Source organism: Apis florea, unplaced genomic scaffold, assembly GCF_048593485.1.
Source record: "Apis florea isolate Af1SG1 unplaced genomic scaffold, ASM4859348v1 contig_2350_pilon, whole genome shotgun sequence".
In the NCBI taxonomy this organism is placed as follows: Eukaryota; Metazoa; Arthropoda; class Insecta; order Hymenoptera; family Apidae; genus Apis; species Apis florea.
Genome location: NW_028256565.1, coordinates 6,546,412 through 6,555,601, shown reverse-complemented (window position 1 = coordinate 6,555,601; position 9,190 = coordinate 6,546,412). Strand labels below are relative to the sequence as shown.

General features: G+C 29.9%; 1 protein-coding gene across 1 annotated transcript in view; it reads left to right on the top strand.

Moving 5' to 3' along the window:
- Positions 1-6,761: 6,761 nt before the first annotated feature.
- The window catches only part of LOC100863347 (thyroglobulin), a 28,884-nt gene continuing 26,455 nt past the window's right edge, over positions 6,762-9,190 (top strand). Inside the window, exon 1 of the mRNA XM_086904899.1 lies at positions 6,762-7,178. The gene's annotated coding sequence lies outside the window, so the exon portion shown is untranslated. The remainder of the gene's footprint in view (positions 7,179-9,190) is intronic.

Below are 9,190 nucleotides of genomic sequence, written 5' to 3'. Positions count from 1 at the left end.
AAAACAAAATAGAATAAATAATAAATAGTTAAATTAATTTTTATTATATTATTATATTTATTATAAATTGTAAATTATTAAAAAAAATATATAAAATATTAAATTATAATAATATATAATTATAAAAAAGCGATGAATCTCGTTATATTTAAGTTTATGATTAAATTCAAAATGATCATGTACAAATATTTCATCAAAAAAGAAAACAATATATGATTCATCGTAAAATAAGTTATTGAACAATAAAATTTTAATTTCAATTTTTATTAACAATTAATAATTATTATAAGAATATATTATAAATTATTAAAAATTCTATTTTTTAAATTAATTTTATTTCAAATATTATAACCTTTTATATGTCAAAATTAAATTTTCATTTATATGTAATTTGCTATTTATTACTTTTAAATGTTGAATAGTTATATTAAAACATTCTTAATTAATTGTTTTTTTAAGGAAAGAATAAATACACAACAGTATCAGTAAAAAGTAAAATAAATTGATTTGTGACAATCGAAAATGATTATGGTACGTATGAAAATTAAAGAATAATTCAATTAAGATTTTTTTAACTTTATTTTATATTTATTGTGTTAATTATCAATGATTTATCAAAAATATAAATTTAATAATTTTAACAATTTTTTATAATTATATATATATTAATTTATTTATTATATATTAATTATTATATATAATATATATATTAATATATTAATATATTTTTATTGTTTTTACAAGAAAGGGATATTTGTTTAAGAAAAAAGAAATATAAAGTACATTGTTATAAATAAAACAATCAAGTTGAAATTTATGAATAACTTCGTATGAATATTATATTACGTTATAACATATGATTCTAATTAGTTGCTGCAACAAATTTATCTCATCATTCAATGAATCTAAATTCATTATTGTTTTATTTGTGAATATTTTCAATCTAATTACAATCTCATCTCAATGAATTACATCGATTTGATGTTCAATTTCACGGATATTTGGACGATATCCATCGTTAATTCATCCTAATTTGAGTCATTATAGTGTTACTGGACATTCGTAACACTTGAAACACTTGTATTGTATGTAATGTTCTACGCATACAGATGTCATTAGTTCATTGTAATTCGTGAAACTACGATGCAACATAACACAGTATATACGTGCAAATTTGTCCCTTTCGGCATGCTGATAATGACAAGGTTTCTGGCGTCATATTGATAAGATGGATAATTGATATATGTTCCCTAGGGATATGCAAACATATACACACAAAGAACATATATATAACATATATATTTTCTTAACCTATATATATATATGATGTTAATATATTCGTACGACATTTTTGAAGAATTAATTCTAGAAGAGGCCAATTCTAGAAAAAACAAACACAAGAATTGGTATATAAAAATATTGATTAATTTTAAGTTATTTATTTATTAATTAATTATTAAGTTATAGCTTATTTATTAAGTTAAATGATTGTTGAAGTTTATATTAAACAAAGATGAAATTAAACAGAATTAGAATGAAATTGCACTTTATTCCCGTCTTATTTTATCTAACTTAAGTTATTTGTTAATAACTAAGTTTTAATCAATATTTTTATCTTTTATATATCACTTTTGTGTTTGTCTTAACTGCTTGAATCTATCTCTCACACAAATATATTAGCATCTTATTAACATTAATATATTAATATTATTTATATGTTATATAAAAATATAAAAAGTAAGACTGGAAGAACAGAATATTATAAAATTTTGTTGTATGGTCGAGTAACAATTACTATTATCGCTAATTAAAATAATTACAAATAATTTATTTGTAAGATAATATCAGAAAATTGGAATTGTTTATCGATCGTTTTACAAAAGATGCATAGATCCGTTGATAACTTAGATACTTATTGTTAGAATAATCAATAGGAAACGAAACGAATTCGATTCCATTTCCTTGTGTTGATCTTTTGCACTGCAATAACTTCTGACTGTGTATCCAATGAGGAGAACATATAACTAATATACCATGTTAGAATATGAGACATGTGCCATAGCAGATGATGTTTCATAAGAAAACTTTCATAGTTCCACGAATCTAATGATATTAAATTCTATGTTATTTTTCAAAGTATTCCTCAAGTTATGTTCCATGTAATTATACAGTTTATTAAAATAATAGTATTTATATTGAAAACTACAGAGAATTTATTACCTATATATATTAAGTATTGAAAATTCTTCGTTTCTAGTATTGATATAGCATATATATACAATATAAAGCATTTATGAATTTTTTTTGATTTAGTGGAAACTGTATTTGCTGTGACATATATGCATTATTATATACATTATTGTGCAATGCGACTTTGCTATTACTCTTGTAAAAATAATGAGTCGAAGCACAGCATTAAGAATAGTGATCGTTTATTAAAATTGCATTATTCGAGTTTCACAGGATGCTAATGAAAATGTAGGTCTCCATTCTCTTGAATTTTATGGATGGATCGTAAAAGACGCATAACATTATAACTGTATACAAGTTTTCTAAGAAACGACTGTGTTCCAATCAAAGATTTAAAAAGTATATAAATCAATCTATTTTATAATTCAAATAATATAAGATATTTTTTCAATAATGTAAAATAATCCTTATCAATACAGTTTAATTTAATGTTAATTAATATATAAATGTTATTGTAGTTATTTAATTTTCATTCTTATACCAGTATTGATGATGAATATATATATGGCACAATGTTTTATCATTCTAAAACAATTTATGCGAATAATTTAATATTCGAATAGAAGAAAGTTATTTTAACAAAAACTTGAATATTTAATATCATTTATTTTTTTATTATATCGAGTTTTTATTATTAAATATCAAAACACAAAAGAAGTTTCAAAAATGGAAAACATATGTATATTAAAAATTTATTTGGAACATCGTACATGCTTTTGGAATTGTTTAAATTAAAAAATAAAAGGAAATGAAAGGATATTGATAACAGATAAGAAAAATTCGAGAGCCATTAATGTTATCGATATACCAGTTATAGTTTTCTCAAGGCTTGTTAGCAACAATTGAAAAATTTGACCTCGTGTTCGAGAGAATGGCTATCTCGGAAATTCAGGGCGAAGGTTCCAGAGGTTCCGGTTACGATACTCGCTACAGGTCGTCGCCATGTACACGCTAGTATCGTGGCAAGATCCGGACGAAGGAGTATCAGGAAGAATGGAAAGGGGAATGTCGGTCAGTGGGCCTTTCCTTGCAATGACGGTACTCCGTTTAACGCCTTGGGGCTACCTAGGAATGTTGGAACAGCGTTCAACTTGAAAAGTCTCTCCTTTTCTTTCTCAAATCTTTTCTTCTTTTCTTCTTTGTACACTCCTACTTCTCTAAATTAATAACATTTATCTCTACACAGCATACATACACTTTCTTCTGGAACGTTATAAAATAAATTTGATGTGGAAGATACAACGTAAACTTGCCGGTTGATCGAACATTGATTATGAATAAGTTTCATGGAAGTTTATGGTTTATAATTTATGTAAACAGCTAAAAGTTTCCGTTACGGTAAGATTTTATAAATTAATATTGATATTCAGGCGTTTTGTATGAAAATAGCTTCTATCAATAGATTATTGAACGAAGAACTATATCTAGTTATGCAAAGAATTAGAATTATTTTTCTAATTACGATATTATCTTATAAATGACAAATTATTCTTGATTATTTAAATTATGACTAAACGCGTAGGTCATATCATAAATAGCAATTTATTTATTGCTACCAACCGATGAAGCATTTAACCCTTAGTGATAATTAATTATCTCAAACATAATTCTTAGATGTTATTAATATATTGATCTTATAAAGATTTAATTTTTTCAATTTTTTAAAATTAATCATTTTTATTGTTATTTTTAAATAAATTAAAATAAGAATGAAAACTAAAAATAGGTTAAAAACTTAACTACAACTTCTCTTTTTCATGTAGTTATTTCAAATATTTTATTGTTAATATATTAAAAACTATATTTATTTTATTATTTTTTAAATTTTATCATTTAAAAGAAAATATAAAATTCTAGTTAAAAATTCTAACCGGTATTAATTCAATAATCAGATATTGTGATAAAACAAAAAACGATAATTAAATTTTAAATTTCCATTTAAATATCGTTTGATCACAAACGACAGTCTCCTCCTTTACTTTTTTTTTATTAAAGTAGACCTGTTCCTCCATGCATTTCAATATTACCATGCTTTGACACGGCAAAAAAAAAAAAAAAAAAAAAAAAACGTCTAAATACACAAGAGTGCCTTTTTAATTCCAACGAGCTTCAAAGCGCCCTCGTTCCAGCTTTATATTTACCGCTCTCTCTGCAGGTGTTACATATTTTTCGGTAGGTTACATAAAACCGTAAGAGTTCAAGCTCGTGCATTTAGAGTAAAGCCACTAAATCTTCGCCGGCTTGCTTTAGAATTTCTTCTTCTTCTTCTTCTTCTTTCCTTTCTTATTCAAGTTAAACATAAAATCGAATCTCTCTAAGAAAAATTCTAAAACGTTTTTCGATTCTTCTTTCCAGCGCAGCCGGTAACGCGCAGAGGAAAAGAGGAAGCGCGTTCGAAAGAACGTTTACGCTTAGTCGAACAGCGCCGTTTCGTTTGAACGTTAACACGGATGAGCCCAGGCCACTGAACGAGAGCAATGGACGGTCGCGAAACGGCCACGGTGAAACGGGCGCGGTTCACTGCATATTTCCATGCCGGTGTAGCCCAGGATATCGCGAGTACCGTAAAGGTGAAGAAGCGGGTCGTTGCCGGATCGAATTCCGTGCGTACCAGTCCACAGAACAACATTAATTTTCAACGTGCGCGCTAGAATTACACCGGATCCTTTCGTTCGGTGAGAAAAATGGAAGGTAAGAAAGATGGGTGTGCTCACTCACAGTTTTACCATTGCCTCTCTCATACACATCCCCTCCCCCTCTCCTCCCTCCCCTTCTCTTTCTTTTTCTGTTCCTTAGTACGCCGGCGGTTCTCCTCCCTACGGATACAGCCGCTGCAACCGCACTTTTTCGTGTCTACAGGCAATACTGCGGGAGTACCGTAAAGTTGGAAGGAGCAATACGTTCTAGAATCGAATTCCGGACGTGTCTGTGCGAGCTACATGAATTTTTCCCAAGGTTCTTCCCGTTGAGTATCGCGCTGACTATCTGACTGCTTAAATAAAACAAAGAAAAGAAAAAAAAAGAAGAAGAAGAAAAAAGAAAATAGGAAAATAAGAAAGAGAGAGAAGAGAAGGGAAAAGAAGAAGGTAAGAGAGATTAGGAGAGATCCATCGTTATGACTTGAATAGAAAAAGATAAGGAAATAGAGAGAGAGAGAGAGGAGGAAAGAAGAAATATCACACTATAGAAAAGATTAGAAGGGATAGGGATCTATGGTTGTGATACAAGAGGAAATCGAGCGTTTAAAAGATCGTTGAATACGACTTCGTAATTACGGATGGTTTTGGGTCATTTGGTCGATCGATGACCCGTTTCATCTACTATTGAAATGTAAGCACTGACCGGTAACCGGTAACATCATCGAGTTTTACCTTTCTGGTTAAAAGTAGAATTATCGTTTAAAATGGAAAATTGATCGATTCGTAGATATTCATAGTTTGTTCGCATAATAGAAGAATGGTTGTATGATTGATATTTTGAATGGGTTCATAGAGTGATAAATCAGTTTTATCGGTATTGTTGTTGGTCGCGAGACAAACAACAATTGCGTTGTGAATAAAGCATTAAGATATATTAAAGTTTGTTTATAATGAACGAAGTATAAAATTATTTAAACGAAAAGCGAATATTATCCCGTTAAATGCTCAAGTAGATATAAGCGAAATTTAAATTTGTATAAAAGTTTCATTGGAAGGAGTTAAAAAAAACACTAAGTAATTTAATAGTTTTAATGGGGTAGAATGTTTTTAAAGTCTTTCGGTGAATCGATTTAATCTACAAGAATTACGAACCACGTTATTTCTTTGAATATTTTTCGATAAACCTCATTCAAAAAACCGATGTCATTTATAGATTTAAAAAAAAATATGTAAAAAAAACTATTAAAATTAAGAGGAAAATCAATTACAAAACTAATTTTATTCGCTGTTCTAAAACAATGCTTTTGTTAAAAAAAATTTTCACGCTACAATTTTTACTCGTTATTTCATCCTCAAATTATTTTACCTTTACCGCAATTACCTTTTAATCATAATTAATGAGCCAAAACATTTTTACCTCTACTTTTCCTCTTTGTTGTACGACAAATAAGCACAATTATAGTTATTTTCCCTTAAATATTTCCTTCCATTTTCTTCAATACGTACTTACGTATAATATATATTCAAATATAAGAGAAAAAAAGGAAGCTATCTAAAAAAAAAAAAAAAAAGGTAAAACTTACATGTTAAATCAAAAAAACGCGAAACTATCTATGATTGAAAAATCATCGGTTAAAATTTAATCGGTAAAAATTGTTCCAGGTTACACGGATACGAGTTCCATGCCGGATTTTTATCCGGAGCAAAGCAAGAATTTTATTATTTACCGCAAAGGAGGAGTTTCAGTCGGCGAAATTTTAGATGTGAACGAATCCAACAGGATCGACGGTTACCCGTGTTTCCTGGTGTTACGTCGGTGTCCAGAGACTGGCGTACGTCGACAGGGCCGTAGAATTCTAGAAGGGGGTCATCATACGAGGCCGGCTCCGCCGAACGCACCGAGCCAGGACAGTATACGAACGTCATTCGGCGCGGACTGAGCGGCGAAAGGCGCGTTACCTGCCGAGCGGTACCGCAATTTCGAATCCAAGTCTGCCTCTTTCGTTTCGTGTCTCTCTGCGAAAGCATTTCATTTCCAGGGGAAATAAGGGGTTGCGATTCAGTGAAACGATCGTCGTTCGACATTTTTATCGAACAATCGTTCACGATTTTCTGTCGTTTGCCAAGTGCGAGAAGAGGAAAGGAAAAAAAAAAAATAATAAACACAGACATACACACACAGACACACACACACAGCGCGCGCACGAGAGAAGATCTACGGATTGTTTCACGGAGAACGGTGGATTAATTGGCTGCACGTTTCCACGCGTGTGAATTATAGAAATCGAGGTACGTGTGCATGCAAATTGATTTTTTTTGTACACTTCGTTTTTTACACGATTCACTCGATTTTCCATTTGCGAAATGTCGTTCTCACGTGAGATTGACATTTGGTTAATTGAAATTGTTTCTTTTTTTCTTTCTTTCTTTCTTTCTTTTTTCTTTTCCTTCGGAATTATAATCATTGGAGGTCGGTTGGATAATTTTAAGAATTGTTTTTTTTTTTCTTTTTCGTTATTTATTAGGCGTTTCTTCTTTTTCTTTTTTTTTTTTCTTTTTTTCTTCTTGAAATGAATAGTTTAGATTTAACAGATGATGATACGTGATTTTATGAAACGGATCCTATCTCAGATCTTTAATAGACGGATCATCTTTACCGCGGTTACTCCCTGTTTTATTTACCGAAGGAGATATTCCTTCTACGTTGAGAGCACTTTGCTTGTTCGTGAGATGGAGAGAGTTGACTTGTGTGCACGTGAGCATCTGCATGTGTGCGTGCGTGTACTTATCTTCTTATTCTGGTTGATTAAAAATGCCCCGCTAAAGCTTGATGAATTTTCATCGCGCGCGCGAAAGTCTCGCGTTCTGAAAACGCCGACTTCATCCACGAGATGTTTATTAAATTTAGATTATCCTCCTCCTACAATTTCTTTTCATATTGGAGTTCTGCCATTTCTTAATCATATATGAATATCATAATTATATTACCTATATATAACGATATATAGAACAGAACAATTTTTTCCTAACTTTTTAAACTTGCGTTTTTAAATTATGTTCTTTTTTTTTCTTTTTTTTACTTTTTTCCTCATATTTCCAATTCTCTTCTTATAAACGGCACACAACGGGTTGAAAATTTAAATAGAGTAAAACGTCATGTTTTAAACAAGACAAATAAAAATTCTTTTCCTCTAGAAGGATATTAATATATATATATATATATATATGTGTAGGTATACATGCGTGTAGTTTTATTTTTTCTTTCACTTCAACGATTGAAAAAAAATATAATGATTACACAAATAATGTGTGTGTACATTATTACACAATATCTCTCACAAATTTCAAAATACTTTCTCACCTTACGTTTGATAAATTTGCAAATATATTCTAACGAGATAGAATTAAAAAAAAAAAAAAATAGGAAATGTTTAATTAAAAGTATTATTCAAACTGACACAATTGATTTATTCCCTCGGAAAAAAAAAAAAAATTAATTAATTCCAACGCGTCTCTGAACACGATACCAAGCATCAATAAAGTGGATATTCCTTTCATGTTAACGCGTTAAGAGTTATCCAACTCGAAACCGGAATTAATTTTCGACTATTTTCATCCGTATATTCCGCAACGGTACAATTACACCGTTTTTCTTGTACTTCTCTCACATGGAAAAAAACGTTCCGGATATACCGGTGGATCACGTGCACGCGACTTTCCTCTATTTATTTATCATCTCTTTTTTTCTCTCTCTTCCTCCCCCTCCCCAATTTTTCTTTTTCCCATTTCTTTCTTTCTTTCTTTCTTTTTCCACCAGCATCGAAAAACGATGAAATTACAAAACGTAGAAATTTTCTTGCGGTTTAAATTTCATGTGGATCCCGTAAATCACGACGATAAATTTCTTGAAATCACCGAGTCAATTAATTCCTGTGAAATCCACCGAGCCATGCTTGGCATATCCACTTGTGCGTGCGCTTTCTAAAACGGCAAGAATGCAATTTCTATGTATAGTGACGTATTAAATGTCTGTCAAGTTATTCGACCATCTTTATTTTATTGAAAGAAATATATATATATATATATATATATAAAATATGATTGAAATGAATGAATACGGTATAAAAGCATAGCGATGAATCGATCGAAACGATTATAAAATATTAATTTAAAATGACCAACGGATGAATGGATGGAGAAGCGAAAAAGGGTGTAAAAGGAATGTATACCCGTCGTGTTTAATCGATGATTTTTGACATTTGTTTATTACGATATAACTATTAATTACAGAGATTGTTCAG